The sequence below is a fragment of the Oncorhynchus nerka genome, linkage group LG10 (genome assembly GCF_034236695.1).
Source record: "Oncorhynchus nerka isolate Pitt River linkage group LG10, Oner_Uvic_2.0, whole genome shotgun sequence".
Classification (NCBI taxonomy): Eukaryota; Metazoa; Chordata; class Actinopteri; order Salmoniformes; family Salmonidae; genus Oncorhynchus; species Oncorhynchus nerka.
In genome coordinates this window covers 18,986,253-19,005,931 of record NC_088405.1, presented here as the reverse complement: position 1 = coordinate 19,005,931, position 19,679 = coordinate 18,986,253, and the positions used below count along the sequence as shown (strand labels likewise).

The window sequence follows — 19,679 nt, the reverse complement described above, 5'->3', positions numbered from 1 at the left end:
TCACATGTTTGCCTGTCTAAAAAAAATACTTGCAGATTCATTACAAAATAATTACAAAATCAAAAGTTTAAAAGGCTTTTGGCTGTGACTAGATTTTTTTCTGACAATACAAAAAACATTCTTACGCACCTTTTTTCCCTTATGCATAGAAATGTGTATTTATCATAGATTCATCCATTTCCGTGTGTAACTTCTCATGGACAACTATGTTTGATCCCGTGGAATACGACTCAAATTTGAAGAATAGAAGTAGTTCCTAACTGCTGAAAGGATCAGACTTGTTATCCTATCACACCAACATTGGTAAGACATTTAATGAATGATCTAATTGACAGATCAATTTATTACTGATATTCACATTAAACACGTTCACATTGAGATTGATAAAGGAAAATGGCAAAAGTATAGTGAATATATCAGAAGAACTAGCTGAGTTTCCATCCAATTTGTGACGGAGGTTTCATGCGAATATTCTCAAATCCACATAAATAAAATATGCGCATTTTCTCACCAGAGATGTGTTTTCATCAAGTGTACTTATTGCCGATAAAAGTATGTGCTTGATGACAGTGCACATACAAATAACTTGGGGTTACATTCCTATGTACTGAATAAAAAATACAAGTTAAATGTGTTCCATTGCATTTTCAACTCTGATGGTTTTGTCACAAAAAAAGTGTTATGTAGCGAATGTACCCACTGTGGTATTGGCACGTGCGCTCTTGCAAATAGCTAGCTGATACAGTGCGTTTATAACCTACAGTTCGTGATGGGTATTCCGACTCTTTTCAGTGAGGCGGCTCGTTCGGCTCAGCTCACCAAAAAGAGCCGGTTCGTTTAGCTCCCAAACGGTTCTTGTTCAAGTCAAACAGTTTGCGATAGTTTGACTATGATTAGTGAAAAAACCATTCTAATTAAATTAAATCATACTCTACCTTAACCACAATGTATTTATAAATGCATTGGTTTGTTATGAAAAATGCTATTTAATGTTCACATTTAAAGTATAACTTTAATGTATATAAACAAAGTGCATATAAATCTAACCATTCAAAACTAATACAATCTGAACATCATAATAGAATATTGCACCATATCAAAGAAAAATAAATAACAATGTACAAAACTGCAGCATCCCACTTAAAGAGAGAGTGAAAAGTGGGACCAGTTTTTCGCCATGTTATAACCAGCAGCACACAGCAAAACTGACCATATTTTGCTTTTATGATAGATTTGCATTCAGAAATGCAAGCTGCCGCACTGATGCGGTTTCTTCTCTCTGTAATTATTTGTCCCGTTTTCGCAAAGACCCTCTCTGAGGGAACGGATGTGGCCACTATGCAGAGTCTCCCTGTCATGACTTTAGTAAGCCAAGGGGCTCCTCCAAATAGGATTCAACCTCCATTATGGCATCTGCTGAGGGATTCCTTCGTGCTCAGTTGTTCTCTCGTAAAACAGCATCCAAACCCAAGACGTTTGTGGCACTACTGCTGGTGCTTCTGCTCCCTCTGATCCCTCTTCTTCCTGTCGCCCTAGTGCCTGAGCCAGCTGACTGCTGGGGCTGTCCCTCCCTCTTCTTCCTGTTGCCCTGGTGCCTGAGCCAGCTGACTGCTGGGGCTGTCCCTCCCTCTTCTTCCTGTCGCCCTGGTGCCTGAGCCAGCTGACTGCTGGGGCTGTCCCTCCCTCTTCTTCCTGGTGCCTGAGCCAGCTGACTGCTGGGGCTGTCCCTCCCTCTTCTTCCTGTTGCCCTGGTGCCTGAGCCAGCTGACTGCTGGGGCTGTCCCTCCCTCTTCTTCCTGTCGCCCTGGTGCCTGAGCCAGCTGACTGCTGGGGCTGTCCCTCCCTCTTCTTCCTGTTGCCCTGGTGCCTGAGCCAGCTGACTGCTGGGGCTGTTCCTCCCTGCTGCTGAGGTTATTCTTTGAAGAGCCTCAATCACTCTGGCATCACTAAAGGCTAACTTATTAAACCTGGGGTCAAGTGCAGCGGTTTCTGATATCACAGGATTATATTCCATTGATGAACATAGGGTGTCCATCAACTCTGTCACATGTCTTATGGTTACATTTGCTTCTCTCTGGTGGCTGGCTGTGATTCGCTGCAGACCCTTACACAGGAGTATCATTTGAGGCTGTCACATAGCTGAAGAGAGAGAACAGTAATTTATTAGTTCAGGTTAATGTTCTTTTCTACTGATACTACATTCTCATCTACTGCTCATATACAATAATGGATTAAATAATGTAGTAATAACTGCTTACTGTACCTCTCTCCAATGATCTCCACAGTGACCTGCTCAAAGGGTTCCAGGACTCTGTACACCTCACATTCCTCTTGGGTCAGAGCATCAACAGGGGCATTGACAATGGCCAGGGTAGAGATTATGGCATCATTTGACTCAAGAAACCACTTCAACATATAAAATGTTGAATTCCACCTTGTAGTGCAGTCTTGGGGATGCCTGAGCTGAGGCCTAAACATCTGGCATTGTGTACATTTTCATTTTTCAGCACCTACTGTGCTCCTGTGGAAGTTTTCCACAGCTGCTTTCACTTTGTCCACAGTGGGCTTAATCACCTTCAGAGCATCTCTTACAATCAGGTTGATTGTGTGGGCAAGACATGGATGATGGGTCCATTTTAACATTTTCATGGCTTTGATTATGTTTGCTGCATTGTCGCTAACACAACAGACCACTTTTCCATATACTTGCCATTCTCTGGCCACTTTCAACAGTTCCTCTGCCAAGTTCTCTGAGGTGTGTCGGTCGCTGACCTCAAAGTAGTCCAGAAGACAGCTAGACATCAAAATATCTTCAATGAAGTGACATGTAACCGACATGTAAGTGGTTACCCTTGATGTCCAGTAGTCAGTGGTAAGGCAAACTGCAGTAGCTTTTTGGACTCTTTCCCGCACTGAAGCCTGTGTGCTCTCGTACAGTCGTGGAATAAGTTATTTTAAAAGGGTTTTTCTGCTTGGAAATGTGTACATTGGATTTACACTATTGCTATCATTTCTAAAACCTCTGTCCTCCACGATCGAAAATGGCTGGAAATCGGTGGCAATCATTTTAGCCAATGCAATATCAATTTGACCTTGTTTTTCTACAGACAGACTTTGGCATAAATTGGTCCATAGAAGACTGCGTTGCTGTGGGTCGCGGAGAACCACATCAAATCAATTTCTTAGATCAGCTGAAATCTCAAAGTGCTGTACAGAAACCCAGCCTAAAACCCCAAATAGCAAGCAATGTAGGAGTAGAAGCACGGTGGCTAGGAAAAACTCCCTAGAAAGCCCAAAACCTAGGAAGAAACCTAGAGAGGAACCAGACTATGAGGGGTGGTCAGTCCTCTTCTGGCTGTGCTGGGTGGAGATTATAACGGAACATGGCCAAGATGTTCAAATGTTCATAAATTACTAGCATGGTCAAATAATAATAATCACAGTAGTTGTCGAGGGTGCAACTGGTCAGCACCTCAGGAGTAAATGTCAGTTGGCTTTTCATAGCTAATCATTGAGAGTATTTCTACCGCTCCTGCTGGCTCTAAGAGTTGAAAACAGCAGGTCTGGCACAGGTAGCACGTCCGGTGAACAGGTCAGGGTTACATAGCCGCAGGCTGGAGCAGCAGCACAGCCAGGTGGACTGGGGACAGCAAGGAGTCATCATGCCAGGTAGTCCTGAGACATGGTCTTAGGGCTCAGGTCCTCCGAGAGAGAGAAAGAAAGAAGAGAATTAGAGAGAGCATACTTACATTCACACAGGACACCGGAGAAGACAGTAGAAATACCCCAGATATAACAGACTGACCCTAACCCCCCGACACAAACTACTGCAGCAGAAATACTGGAGGCTGAGACAGGAGGGTCAGGAGACACTGTGGCCCCATCCGATGATACCCCCGGACAGGGCCGGATATAACCCCACCCACTTTGCCAAAGCACAGCCCCCACACCACTAGAGGGATATCTTCAACCACCAACTTACCATCCTGAGACAAGGCCGAGTATAGCCCACAAAGATCTCTGCCACCACATAACTCAAGGGGGGAGGCGCCAACCCAGACAGGAAGACCACGTCAGTGACTCAACCCACTTAAGTGATGCACCCCTCCTAGGGACGGCATGGAAGGTCACCAGTAAGCCAGCGACTCAGCCCCTGTAATAGGGTTAGAGGCAGAGAATCCCAGTGGAGAGAGGGGAACCGGCCAGGCAGAGACAGCAAGGGCGCGGAGTAGGCCTACTTGACTGAATGGATACATCTCCATGTGTGGAGGTACTGGCTCCACCACTATCCGCTAGTTTCTCGAAGCTCCGCTGTAGCTAGCTTCACAGTTGTGTGCACAGTTCGCATATGCCGGTGTACGTAGAACCGGCTTAATCTGAGGTTTTGTTTTGGCAAGTTCTACACTGTGCTCTAACATTGTCTACATTATTAAAATGCATCAAAAAGCTACTGTGTCTCCGACTAATTTTCCAGCTGTTTTCAGTCTGAGCAGTCAGGCAGAACGAATGTGTGCTTGAGCATTTAGGCCTACATTTTATTTTTTCGTTCTTTGAATGAGTTAATTCTATTAATTTAAATCTTTTGATTATTCATATCTTAATTTTTTTAATAAATAGATTCGGCTCCTCTGATATGCGAGCCTTCTGCCGTTCACCTACAAGAGCCGGCTCTTCGCAAACGACCCATCACTACCTACAGTGTTTCCCAACCAAGGCTAGGACCCATGAGACCATAGCTTTACTGGTAAAATCCACTTCAAGTACATTTGGTTTTACCCAAAGTAGGCCTATGCTTGGTGGCACAGCAACCCCCCCCCCCCCCAAAAAACATTTTTTTAACCACTGGCCTACATGAGATTATGGACAAAAGAGCATAATTATTTTAACTTGTCAAACAGCAGCCAAGCATCATGTCACCAGAATGAGACCCTCAGATTGAGACCCCCTATTTATTGGAAATGAGCTTGTTTTTAGCTGATAGGAGTGGAATCCAGTGTGGTCATCTGCTGCCGTAGCCCATTCATGACAAGGATCGACGAGGTGTGCGTCCCGAAGTGCCGTTCCGCGCGGTTGTCTGCGACCCGCCTGTTCGCTTGCACGATTCTTGCTATTCTCCTTCGACCGCTCATCAACAAGCTGTTTTTGCCTATAGGACTGCCGCTGACTGGATTATTTTTTTGTTTGTCGCTCCATTTGCGATAAACCTTAGACAGTCGTGTGAAAAGCCCAGGAGGGCAGCTGTTTGAGATACTGGAGCCGGCAGACCTGGAACCAACAATCATAACACGCTCAAAGTCTTAGGTCAGTCGTTTTGGCCATTCTACCGTTCAATCGAACAGTAACTGAATGCCTCGATGCCTGCTTTATATAGCAAGACATTGTCTAGGAGCGATCCATTTGTTAACGAGGTGGTTAGCTAAAACAGGCCACTGATTGCATCTTAAAAGTATACATGTTTATCCTCTGACTAGATCTTCATATAATTGAAGAGGCATGTGTTTAAATATCTATTAGTGCTTAGGCCTACAGACGTGGTTGTTCCCCATGGGCATGCATTAGAAATAACTCAGTGTTAAGCGACTGATGCCGTTAGATGTCTTACCTATGCACAATGTGTGTCAAGGACCAAAGCACGAAAGAGAATTTGACTACTTCCTATTATCTACTTAGTCATAAGTCTAACTCTATTCCTGCTTCCATATGAGTGTATTATGTCCCTCAGTTCGCCTGGCTGACACGACTCGCATGGTACACAGCGAGAGAGAGCTGTGACACTGGTCTGGACAGGTGCTTGTTGTAAATGCAGTAGTCTTACATAAATGGGCTGAGCTTGGATTGGTTCTCAAATGTTTGTTTCCTGGATCAGAACCAATCAGTAAAAAAAAAAAAAAATCACAGCCCCCCCCATCATTAACGCCATATGCCTACATCAAGGAGCCAAGACTGACATCAGGAAGACTGAAGAGTTTGGTATTAGCCTGACTACCTCTCACTAGCAGAAACAGCCATTACATTCTATTGACTAGTAACAGGCACTACAATACATTAGCTAATTTGTATGTTGCAAATCAAATCTAATGAAATAGGAATTCAGCAGCCTATTTAGTTGGTGTGGGGCAGAAACAGTTGCGATGGAGTCGGAGGTTAAGGTGATAAAACAGGTGAGATTTATTTTACAGGGCAGGTGATAAAGACAAGATCCAGAAGTTGCATTTACAGTTGACAGAAAATAGTTGGGAATAGAATAAACGTACAAAATAAACTTACTAGCCCAATCGCAATATATAACCATGACTTGAGGACTAAAGCAAACCTCAAACAGGCCCATAAACACATCCGAGTATGCCTATATGTCAGAGGGTTAAGTTTAGGGTTAGTGGATCGTAGAAATGTTGAGTTAATTGATCTGAGCATCTACAAACTTATTTGGGACTATCCAAATTAAGGGTTACCAATTTCAGTTCAGCACCCCTAATTCTATAGTTCCTGCCTCACACCCCGACAGAGAGCGGCTGTGACTAGACAGTTCAGTACCATCGATCCAACTACACCACCCTAGGTTTACACCAAGAGCATAGGGAGCACTGAATAACACTATTGGCTGCAGGTTCTTTCAGTTTGTGGTTGAGTGGAAGAACATGAAATGAGAAGAGGCATGTCACATTTCAGTTCATGTTGTTATCTTCCAAGTTCAGTTTCTATATTTACTTTAGCACAACTAGCAGGATAACATACAAATTATTAGTGCAGGAACAGCATTAACATCTTTAACTTAAATCATTATTTCATCAAGGCAATACTTCTCTTAGCAAACAAAACAAGGCTTCAGACACCACCTCAGACACATGCACCATCCCCTGAGCAGCCACATCTCAGAGGCAATAAGGGTTATAAACAGAGCCAATCACATTGCTCCATGAATCTATCAGTTAGGAAAACTAAATTAGAGCAATAGCATGCAAAGTAATTAACGGCATGTCACTCCTGTGACATTCTCACCCACTAAAACAAAAGATGTCCACACATTTGAGTAAATAGAAAAGGCAATGCTAGCAATTCAAAAACATGCAAATAAATGTTCACACCAAAAAAATGGCTCAAGTTCTGTCACCCTTAGCACAACAACTTCCTCCAAGCATTTAGTTGTCCCTAAGTTCCATATTGAATGCTCAAAAGTTTGACCGGTTGTGCTTCACTCCCTCACCGGTGTACTGAAGCTACTCCTCAAGGTTAGGGCCCATGGAGGCCTCCATACTGTGTTGCTCGCCCACATCTGTAGACCCCACCCATAGGCTCCTCTCCAGACCAGGCTTGACTGGCACCAGCAGGTCCGTTTAGCTGCAAGGTGTCCTATCTTTGCCATGCTTCCTGAATCCCAACCGCTCACTAGGAGTGGGACACCTCGTCAGTTGTCCCGCCAGATACGAGGAGGCTTTCAACTGGGCAGTCTCCTCTGGTGCCACCATCTCCAGCTACTAAATAGCATGGTTTGCACACACCAGCACAGCATCCACCCATATAGCACCTGAGTATTTTAAGAGTCCACCTCAGGAAGTATGCACAAGGGGGGAGGGAGCAGCCAGTTCTCCAGACCTGCAACCACATCAGAAACCTGGAGGAATATGTCAACTCACAACAGAATGCAAAGGGTAGTGAAGGGACATGCAAATCATTAACACTACTTGAAGCCATTCCGTGTTATCCACTCACTGCCCAAGTCCTGCCGACAACACCAACATGTCACACCTTGAAGGGTCTGTGACTAGACAGTTCAGTAGCATAGATCCTACTACACCTCGGTTTAGACCACAGGAGAGAGGCGTCCATCTTCTAAAGACTTCAATTTCATCTTAAACAACCTCCATTATCCATGCGCTCAACAAACGACACCCTACATGCACTAGCAAAACCTGGACATCCACCATGCCTCCAGACTGCATTAAGTTCCTGTGAGCAGCCACACAACAAATAACAGTAACAAGGGTTATAAACAGAGCCAATCACATTGCTCCATGAATCAATCAATTAGGAACACTCAATTAGGGCAAAAGCATGCAGAGTAATTAAAGGCATTTGTCACACCTGTGACACTTGCCCAAACTACAATAAAATTAACATATGAATAACATCACATTTAATATAGCATCCCATTTACTGGGACCAAGCTTTTGCTTTATCAGCTTGTACTGTATCTCTGTGTATGAACAATGACTAATGGTTAACACGATGCTGGTAAATGCTGGTGCATGTGTCCTATCTGACTCTCCAACTTTTGTACAACACACATAATGAATGATTAACTGTAAGAAGGGCAGAGGGCTAGAGGATTGTCTCTGCAGACAGCATTAGCGGTGGTTGTTGTTACCTTATTTAGGGAGTTTTGAACCTGCCGTGTCACTTCTTACTGAACAACTGCCCTCTCACCACTTTGTCCTCAGCGCTCTGGATTTTTTTATATATATTTTTTTAATGTATTTTTTTTAACCTTTATTTAACCAGGCAAGTCAGTTAAGAACAAATTCTTATTTTCAATGACGGCCTAGGAACAGTGGGTTAACTGCCTGTTCAGGGGCAGAACGACAGATTTGTACCATGTCAGCTTTGGGGTTTGAACTTGCAACCTTCCGGTTACTAGTGTGAAGACCCTCCCACTCTGTCTGCCGTATTCACTCTTTGTTCTTGTTTCCTTATTAGGATGCCGGTGGGTGGAGTTGGGAGGGTCGTCAGCTACATGGGAAACACCTGGGCCCGGTGTGTCCCAGGATAAATACACCACTTCCCCATTCATGGAGGAGACTCTCTCCATGCAGACACCTTTAGAGATTTTGTTGTGTTTCTTGGTGGTTTTTTGATTGTTTGCTTTGGCATCTTTCAACACATTCATGCATGCAAAACACTCACTTACACTACTGATTACACACACACACACACCATTGTATATTATACTTAGATACTTTATTTAAATAAATATATATTTTGTTACTCCTTATCTTCACGTTGTCTCCCTTTTGTTACGGGCTTTGAGTCGGTTCGTGACACTAGTCCAATGCTCTAACCACTAGGCTACCCTGCCACACCATGCTAGCAGTGTAGTTGGGAATCTGACTCAGGAGCAGAGACTGACTGTCAGTGCTCCAGTACAGGAAGATGGGACTCCAAGATCCTGTAAAAAGTTCCCAGAGGCACTATTCCACCACCTGTCCAACTCCAATGACAGTGACCTAGCTACAGTACAGTCCCCTGTCAGAATGGATGGGCATATGACAACCTTACCTTCATGTCCACTCTGGCTACAGAGATAAGGCTCACTTACGGCTCTTTTGCTTTAAAGATGGAACATTTTGATCACGTTGTAGCTGTTCTGTTCCCAAGAGATCAGTGACACCAGTGTTGTTATGATCTCTTTAAAGTGGGACCTTGTTTGCGATAGAAAAGAGATGAACAAAGCGACTGCCACCAGTTTCTTCATTGGAGTAATGTGTAGGGCTCCTTTATTTGGTTTCTTCAGTGACCGGTATGCACTATACAGAACCCTTACTACTTCACACAAACTCACATATACTAACACTACTGATACAATACAAGTTTCCTGTGGAAAATAGCTGCAAGCTTTAAACCATTGGTGTTCAGGTGATGTGTGGCTCAGTTGATAGAGCATGGTGCTTTTAATGCCAGGGTTCTGGGTACGATTCTCACGAGGGACCAGTATGAAAATGTATACTTTCTACTGTAAGCCGCTCTGGGTAAGAGTATCTGTTAAATGTACACATTTTAATTTTCATGCAGAAATGAAATACTCTGATCATTTCTAAAAGTATGTTTAATAGAATGTTGTCTTTCACTTAGCTGCATTGTGTATAGAAATATTGCAACTTTACGTTATGGTATACTGATTATAGTGATTCCGTGGCTTATAAGTGGTTTACAATGGTTAGTTAAATAATTTGTTTATATATATTATATATACTGTACCAGTCAAAAGTTTGGACAACTACTCATTCCAGGGTTTTTCTTTATTTTTACTATTTTCTACATTGTAGAATAATAGTGAAGACATCAAAACTATGAAATAACTGTTGGAGGAAATTATGGTTGAAATGACTAATTATGTATACATTCCAATCAGAACTGACTAGTCCAAATGCTATAATGTACTGTACATATATGAATTTTCTCTTTTGCTCCCATTCCCGATTGTATATAATGTAGTCAGGAGTTTAGTAACAATGACGGTCTGTTCCTTGTACAAATGAATGTACTATCTCCAGGTGGCTGGGACGGACTATCTCCAGACTGTCTAGAATGCTGATTTATACTGACTGACCTTGACTTCAGGCGTGGAGCGAAGGCTCGAGAACTATAGGGCCTCTCTACCGGTGTCATGAAAGAGATAGAACATTTAGAAAACGCTGACGTCATTTTCAGTTTATAACCTGTGGAAAAATGTGTATGTGGCAGTACTCTCTTGTAATAAACGCTGTTACCTGACTTTTAAGACTGGTCTCAATCTATTTCATGCATAATTAATGAATTTACAACTCATTAATGAAATAGAGAGAGTGCGAATTTGATTTTGGCTACAAAACATATAGAAATTTAGAATTCCTCTAACAATTGGTCCTTCGATCCCGGATCTAAATACCCCTCCCTGTTATCTGGAGGTAGTACGCTGAAAATCGTGCACGGACAAGTTTTTGACTCGTTTTACTAAAAAGACCTGACCTCTGAATTAAGGTTAAAACGAACAGTGCTTTTCCCAGCCAGCAGCAGGTAAAGTAGCCTTTATTCTCGAATTTGGGAGGGATTATTTAGGATATTTATTGATTAAAATGTTATGAAGGAGGTGAATTTGATCAATAATAGGTGCTTGAATATTCTGAACAAATAAAATGGGTTTCTACCTTGGGTTTTAACCAAAATCGATAGGAAGGAAGCAGGGCTGAAATTGACCTGTTGTAAAGGTGCGCTACCATCAAATAAACTAGAGCTTAATAAATCCTGGTCTTGCAAGCCAGAAGGTTATTAAGGAGGATATAGTACGCATTGGAGAATTAGGACGCTTGTTCCGTACAAATAGGATAGCCAATAATTCAAAAGACATACCTAAATAAAGATAAATTAGGCTTGGTGAGAAGGCAGGGTCATTCTAGGCAAACAGAATAATTGAACCTGTACAATGCTGAAAGAAATTAATATCAAAAGATAAGTGATTAGTCTAGAGTAGTGAGATATGAGACATTAACGTTGAAAGTCCCAAAAATAATATCCTATGGGTGAAATGTGATGTCCGATCAAAAGTCTTCTATAGACGTGGTTCACAGGAGAGGTCAACTTAGTCTAGAGTAGTGAGATATGAGACATTAACGTTGAAAGTCCCAAAAGGAATATCCTATGGGTGAAATGTGATGTCCGATCAAAAGTTTTCTATGGACGCGGTTCACAGGAAGGAAAATACATACTGATTATTTTTAAAGGGACACACACATAGTCAGACAGAAAAAGACTAAAAGTAACTAAGTAACGGTAAATTACAAATTTATAGAACTGCACGCACATAGAATTTAAAATTATATAGAAAGGCATAGATAAGTGATTAGATACCATAGCTACTAGTAACGGCAAGGATTTAGAATGGGTGGGAATGCTTCAAAGAAAGCCCCGGAACTAACGGGAGACGAGCGTTATATGGAACAGAAAGACAAGAGAAACATCGATTTCGGTCTAAGATGGAGAAAGAAATACGATTTTGATGGCCGTCTAAATGTAGAAAAGCTGGAATCCCTTATAAAACAGATACATAAGGAATGTGGTAATAATGTGAAAAAGCAGAATAAACAGGGGTTATACACAGCCGGAGTTTGGCTTTCGGAAGCAAAAAAGAGAATGGGACGCGCAGGAAAAAAGGTTAAATCTAACAAGACTCGAGAGGCACTACCCACTGCTCCCGCAGATGAAAAAGTTAACCAATTGGGTGGGCGTGAGGGTAACAAACTATATCTTCCTCGATTATACCAACAATACAGAGATAATCCAGTCGACGAAATAGTGGTTATAAGAATACGGCTGCAGGAGCTACCTGTGAAATTACCACCCAAGTATGTGGATCCCGCTGAAGCCGAGGGAGGTATAATGGAGTTAGAGAAGGGAATAAAGTCAAGAAAAATGGATAAGGTGAGTCAAAAGAAAAATACAAGATGTTTTAATTGTAACGAAATTGGACATTTCGCCCGGGAGTGTAACACTCCCTGCAAAAGTCGTCAACAAGGTTGTAATTTAACTGTGGGGAAAGTCAGAGGCGACAATCGGGTAAAGAAAGAGAAGGTTCAGATACAAAGGGAGCGAGATTCTAACTGAGGGAAAACTTTGGGCGTCTAAATTGGGGCTATTTTCTGTTGTCTAAATGTCGGAGTTACAAATTTAAACAGAGAAGATGGGTCTATTTGCGGAGAATCTTAGTCAGTTCCAGGGTTGGTAGTATAGTGGTGAGCGCGGCAGTCTCACCAACGACAATCCACGGTTCGGTTCCCGGCCGAGGCGGTTAACTAAAATTGATTTTAGATTGTAATTGACCTATTTGCATGTTTTGCCTGAAAAATACGGTCGCCAGTGTTTGTAAAAGATATGAAATGAACGTTTATTATGTGTTTTAGATAGAATTGAAAAAAGAAGTCGTTAAAAATAATGGCGAGACAATTTCGATGTATTACGCTATTTTGCCCAAAATGATCTGGTGGAATAATGTATTGAGATGGGAGTCGTATTTAAATAAATGTATCATAGAAGAGAAAGTCACCTAAAGTTAAATGTAGGGAATAACGGAGAGATACGATACAATTTCATGCTATCCGGACATTATAGCTATTTATGGATCGACTGACATATGATAAGTTTAGCACAAAACATGGTACGTTTAAATGTTAGAGTATGGTAAGTTGAGAAGTTGGGTTGGTTTTACTTTGATGATTAGAATTTAAAACTGAACGCAATCTGAATAGGGAATATATATTTTACAGAGGCAGGCAGATGTGTGATGACGTTTCACGTTGAACAACATCGTTCCTCAAATGTAAACAGAGAAAAGGGGTTGTGGCATTTAGAGGGAAAATGTGTGCATTATAGCTTAGAGTTACTTTTCAGAAGTTGAAAAAAATATATATATTACAAAATACATTTTGAGAGTCGCCAGGATAGTCAGGAAAGATGCTAAAAACTATCAGCTGATACCTAGGTAGGCATCAAGGTTTGTGGCGTTTGTTTGGATTGAACTAGGCTATGGGAGAGAGAGAGACTGGATGTATGAATCGTAAAACATCGTGGTAATGGATTCCATGGTTGTGATTCCAGGTTTGATTGTTTATGTAGCACCAGTGAATTTGAGCACTTTCAATTGTGTGGAACCATGTTAGGGTATTTAAAGTTTGAAAAGCAACCTCTATAGAAAAACATAACTGCATATGTTTCGGGAAGTAAGCTAGGTTGAATTTGGTTATTCAAGCTTTTCCCCGGATACGTAGACATGCGTGCTTAAGTAGGATTCTTCATTCCGGGACGGATGGAAGTTATCTAAAATAAGTCAATTAAAGGAGCCATGGGAGAATGCGAATGCATATTTATTAAATATCGGGGATTAAATTACGGATTTCTTACACTGAGAAATGTACGACATTTGCGGCAAAGGGGAAAAAGTAATACAATAATGTTATCGGGTTAATTGTATCTAAGGGTAACATGTTCATTTAAGTAAACATATACATTGACGTTGTTTAAAATGTATGATCAATGATTTGAGTTAAAGGGGAATCATCATTAGGTTTAGTTTATAGTTCACTTTTGAGTTTCTGAATCGGAATTAGCATAGTGAATGCTAGTTAGGAGTGTTGTGTTCTTCTGGGAAAATTGATGTTCAGGTGTCTCAATTTTAGATGTTTCCTGGGATTATAATCTTGGGGAGAATGAGGCCATAAACGACCAAATTAAAATAGGTCTGCAAGTATATACAATTAAAACCATTGTTAGGACTATTTGTTTTAGTGCAAAGGTATTTTAAAGAGGCACACTCACATATGGAACTTTATGAGTTTTTAGTTTATGAGTTTTAATTATACAAGTGAATTTTTGTATTTTATTTTATGACCTATTGATCTTATCGTGACTGTCTTCTGAGGTCTGATCAGCCTCAGGGGAGAGTCATTTGTATAATGAATGTGGTCATATTGAGTTACTAGTTTTAAGGTAAATTAATTATAATGGATTTTTGGTTGGGGGGTTAGAATTATTGTTTGAACCGCAAATGAGAAAGTGGTTCAGGATTCTGTTTTACAACATTAGCTGTGAAGTTTTTGAATGGGCTATTAATGATTTGGTATTGTAACAGAGAAAAAGTCATATTTATCATTGAGAATAAATAGGGGAAGATAAGATAGATTAAGCCAATAGGGCAGGGAATTACATAGAAAAATAAGTTGCAGTTTTTAGGGGTGATAAATTACTGTAGATCAGGTATTCCACACTTTGCAACACATATTAAATTCATGTTATTGTCAGATAGAATACTGAGGGTCCCCGAAGGAGAGGGCTTGTTAGTGTTGGAAGGATTTTGATATGGTTAGCATTTATTAGACTTTGTTTGATTATTATAAGTTTTTAAATAGTATTACATTTAACAGGAATATAGGACATCTGTGATGATTTAGGATTATTGTTAGGATTAAGATAGATTGATTAAGGAAATGTAAGGACTTTAGAGAAAAGCCGCTCATAGACATGTTTTTTCTAATATCAATGATTGTAGATAAAGTCAAACAGTTAGAAGCTTAGTGGAATTTGAGAGATATGAGAGAAAAGGGTTATCGGAATATATATATTTAAGAAAATATATAAGTAGCACAGATAGTTCTTTAAAGTAGATAAGAAACTTGACAGAGTATTGTTACAGGATTGACATGAATGGACGCCCAAGGGAGAATTGGACATGTGGAACATTTAAAAGGGGCTCCTACATGATGATGTTAGACATTAGGATAATTTACTAAATCTTACCTAAGTCATTGTTTAAGAGTAGGCAAGGTTGTTACCGGGGCAGAGCCAGGTAACAAAGGGGGATGGGTAAATTGTGTTCTCGGATAGGATGTGACCTACGGGATAATTAACTAATACAACATTTTTTTTAGCTAATAAACAGAACAAATGAGAAACTGTTTGTTAACCAAACCTGTATGTCCAAGATTTTATGCACTACAGGTGAACTACAGGTGAAGTCACTCAATCCAGTCCCAGAGGCTTGTTGGGGGGACCATACCAAGGATTCCTGGTGACAGCTAGCTGAAAGAGCTACCCGGATTCATATCGCAATGCGGGAGGGTAAGACACAGCGACTCTGTCGAACAATAACAGAGTTCGAGAGGAGAACTGGAATTAACAGAATTCTGGGGGCCATCTCTCGAATGAAAAATACCTTACCTGTCCTTTCCTCACTGTTGTTGTTCATAGAAGTGAAGATGTGTCTGGCTCTTGCTAAGTGATGTGTTCTTAGGGGAGAGGATGGGGCTTCACATGGAAGCTGTTCGTCTGAGCTGTCTTATCGTGGGTGACATATTCCTGATACAGCACGTCCTACTCGAGTATGCGGAGAGTGGTAATTTGACCCATGGTTTAGACGGTGAGGATTTTGTTCCAAAATAAGCATAAGAGATCCCTAGATTTGGGTAGACAGGAAGTTAGAGTAGAGGTTGGGAAGGATTATGTAGACCAAAATGGAGTCTCTAACTACATGGCAGTCTAGACCCTTTAAATAGAAATGAAGGAGGATCTAGGGTTGGGTATGGAGATGACCAGGTCTTGGTCGACACCCTAGTGCGGTTCTAGGTAGAGGAGTTTGGGCCGGTATGGTAAAGCTGTTCACGAAAGCAGGAATGCCAGATAATGACAGTTGTATTGATTTGCACTATTTAAATCCCCAGGTTCTTCCCTTTACAGTATCCAGAGGAGATTATTACTGTTTGGCCCGGTACAGTACTCATGGAAAATATGTGGGAGAAGTTAGTACTTGTAATAGAACAGAGAATGTTACCACTAATAAGACCATGTTGGATTTGAGAGGTTGGTTAAACTCTGAAGATTTCAGTAAAGTAAGGTGGGCCAGGGCTGACATCTGGTGGTTGTGTGGGGGAACAATTCTATGGCCAGTATTACCCACAGATTGGGTGGGGTCATGTGCGTTAGTGCATTTGGGGATGCCTTTTACACTCATTCGACACCAGGACATGAAGTTATCTAAACGGGAAAAGAGAAGCACTCCATCTGGGTCATTTGATGACAAGGTAGGGTAGCCTAGTGGTTAGAGCGTTGGACTAGTAACCGAAAGGTTACAAGTTCGAATCCCCGACCTGACAAGGTACAAATCTGTCATTCTGCTCCTGAACAGGCAGTTAACCCACTGTTCCTAGGCCATCATTGAAAATAAGAATTTGTTCTTAACTGACTTGCCTAGTAGAGCCCCTGATAACATTGGGGTTCCAAGGGAGGTGCCAGATGAGTCAAAGCAAGAAATCAGATCCTAGCAGGATTAGAGTTAAGCATTTCCGGGGCTCTACTTTCAATAAGAACGTGGACTGGATTAATTATATTTATGATAATCAACAGTGCTTTAACAAGTATACTAGAGATGCTATTAAAGGTTTTGCAGAACAGACTGAAGCAACCAGCTGGATGGCTTGGCAGAATAGAATTGCATTAGATGTGTTAATGGCTGAAAAGGGAGAAGTATACTTGATTATCAGGACCATGTTTGTGCTTACATCCCAAATAACACAGCTCCGGACGAATCAGTGCCCGAAGCCTCAGCTGGTTTGACCACCCTGGCTCACGGGTTGGCATAAACTCTGGGGTGGATACTTCTCTGACTAATTGGGTTTTGATAATACGTTTGGAAAATGGAAAATGTTATGATCACTGTGGGCTACATTCACCTGTGTGACTGTTTTAGTTTTAGGGGGCTGTTGTCTAATCCCCTGTGTATGAGGCCTTATTTCCAGGACTCTGGAGTAATCTATGACAATAGATGGTGCGGTGTGGGACGATTCCAGGTTCTGACCCGTGGAGGACTGAATGCCTGACTACAGGACAAGTGGACAAATCTGGATCTTTCATCATTGGGGAATTTATGTTTGATGAGACTAGGGTTGAGGAGGGGAATTAGATTGTACTTTGTTTCAATATTAGAAAAAAACGAAAAGTCCTGTTAAGAAGAGTTATAATTCTGATGTAGGTTTTAGGGTTAAATTAAGGTTAAGGTTAGATTTGATTAATGATGGGTGAAGAGTCAGATAAACATTTATAATAATGTTGGTTCATATTTTTATTTTTATGTTTGATAAAATTAGATGTAGATTTGAATGTATAATATTTGATCAAAGGGAGGATTGTTGGAGGAAATTATGGTTGAAATGACTAATTATGTATACATTCCAATCAGAACTGACTAGTCCAAATGCTACAATGTACTGTACATATATGAATTTTCTCTTTTGCTCCCATTCCCAATTGTATATAATGTAGTCAGGAGTTTAGTAACAATGACGGTCTGTTCCTTGTACAAATGAATGTACTATTTCCAGGTGGCTGGGACGGAGATGGAAATGAACAAAGCGACTGCCACCAGTTTCTTCATTGGAGTAATGTGTAGGGCTCCTTTATTTGGTTTCTTCAGTGACCGGAATGCACTATACAGAACCCTTACTACTTTACACAAACTCACATATACTAACACTACTGATACAATACAAGTTTCCTGTGGAAAATAGCTGCAAGCTTTAAACCATTGGTGTTCAGGTGCTGTGTGGCTCAGTTGATAGAGCATGGTGCTTTTAATGCCAGGGTTCTGGGTACGATTCTCACGAGGGACCAGTATGAAAATGTATACTTTCTACTGTAAGCTGCTCTGGATAAGAGTATCTGTTAAATGTACACATTTTAATTTTCATGCAGAAATGAAATACTCTGATCATTTCTAAAAGTATGTTTAATAGAATGTTGTCTTTCACTTAGCTGCATTGTGTATAGAAATATTGCAACTTTACGTTATGGTATACTGATTATAGTGATTCCGTGGCTTATAAGTGGTTTACAATGGTTAGTTAAATAATTTGTTTATATATATTATATATACTGTACCAGTCAAAAGTTTGGACAACTACTCATTCCAGGGTTTTTCTTTATTTTTACTATTTTCTACATTGTAGAATAATAGTGAAGACATCAAAACTATGAAATAACTGTTGGAGGAAATTATGGTTGAAATGACTAATTATGTATACATTCCAATCAGAACTGACTAGTCCAAATGCTATAATGTACTGTACATATATGAATTTTCTCTTTTGCTCCCATTCCCGATTGTATATAATGTAGTCAGGAGTTTAGTAACAATGACGGTCTGTTCCTTGTACAAATGAATGTACTATCTCCAGGTGGCTGGGACGGACTATCTCCAGACTGTCTAGAATGCTGATTTATACTGACTGACCTTGACTTCAGGCGTGGAGCGAAGGCTCGAGAACTATAGGGCCTCTCTACCGGTGTCATGAAAGAGATAGAACATTTAGAAAACGCTGACGTCATTTTCAGTTTATAACCTGTGGAAAAATGTGTATGTGGCAGTACTCTCTTGTAATAAACGCTGTTACCTGACTTTTAAGACTGGTCTCGATCTATTTCATGCATAATTAATGAATTTACAACTCATTAATGAAATAGAGAGAGTGCGAATTTGATTTTGGCTACAAAACATATAGGAATTTAGAATTCCTCTAACAATAACACATATGGAATCATATAGTAACCAAAACAAAAAAGTCTTACATGTAGCCACCCTTTGCCTTGAAGACAGATTTGCACACTCTTGGCATTCTCTCAACCAGCTTCATGAGGTGGAATTTCTTTCCTTCTTACTGCGTTTGAGCCAATAAGTTGTGTTGTGACAAGGTAAGTGTGGTATACAGAAGATAGCCCTATTTGGTCAAAGACCAAGTCCATATTATGGCAAGAACAGCTCAAATAAGAGAAACGACAGTCCGTGTAAGACATGAAGATCAGTCGATCTGGAAAATTTCATGAACTTTGAAAGTTTCTTCAATTGCAGTCACACCATCAAGCGCTATGATGAAACTGGCTCTCGTGAGGACCGCCACAGGAAAGGAAGACCCAGCGTTCATTAGACTTAACTGCACCTCAGATTGCAGCCCAAATAAATAAGACTGTCACGCCCTGACCTTAGTTATTTGTTTTGTTTATTTTGGTTAGGTCAGTGTGTGACTAGGGTGGGTATGTTATTTTTTGTATTGTCTAGGTTTTTTGTATATCTAGAGTTTTTTGTAAGTCTAGGTATTTGTATGTCTATGGTGGCCTGAATTGGTTCCCAATCAGAGGCAGCTGTTTATCGTTGTCTCTGATTGGGGACCATATTTAGGTAGCCATTTTGTCTAGGGTATTTGTGGGTTCTTGTCTATGTGTAGTTGCCTGTCAGCACTTGTTTAAAATAGCGTCACGGTCGTGGTGTTATTTTGTTAGTTTGTTCAGTGTTCTTTCTTTAATAAAATAAGTATGTACGCTTACAACGCTGCGCCTTGGTCTCCTCCATACAACGAACGTGATAGAAGAATCCACCATAAAAGGACCAAGCA

The 19,679-nt window shown here is 40.8% G+C and overlaps 2 long non-coding RNA genes across 2 annotated transcripts; one reads left to right on the top strand and one right to left on the bottom strand.

Moving 5' to 3' along the window:
* The first annotated feature begins 2 nt into the window (after window positions 1-2).
* LOC135573663 (uncharacterized) lies at window positions 3-18,687 on the top strand. Its single transcript, XR_010464817.1, has 2 exons — window positions 3-303; window positions 8,695-18,687. It is a non-coding gene; the product is annotated as an uncharacterized LOC135573663 (long non-coding RNA).
* Window positions 6,145-7,797, bottom strand: LOC115134972 (uncharacterized). The gene is made up of 2 exons (XR_003864419.2): window positions 7,711-7,797; window positions 6,145-7,593 (listed from the first exon to the last, which is right to left on the bottom strand). It is a non-coding gene; the product is annotated as an uncharacterized LOC115134972 (long non-coding RNA).
* Window positions 18,688-19,679: the final 992 nt, after the last annotated feature.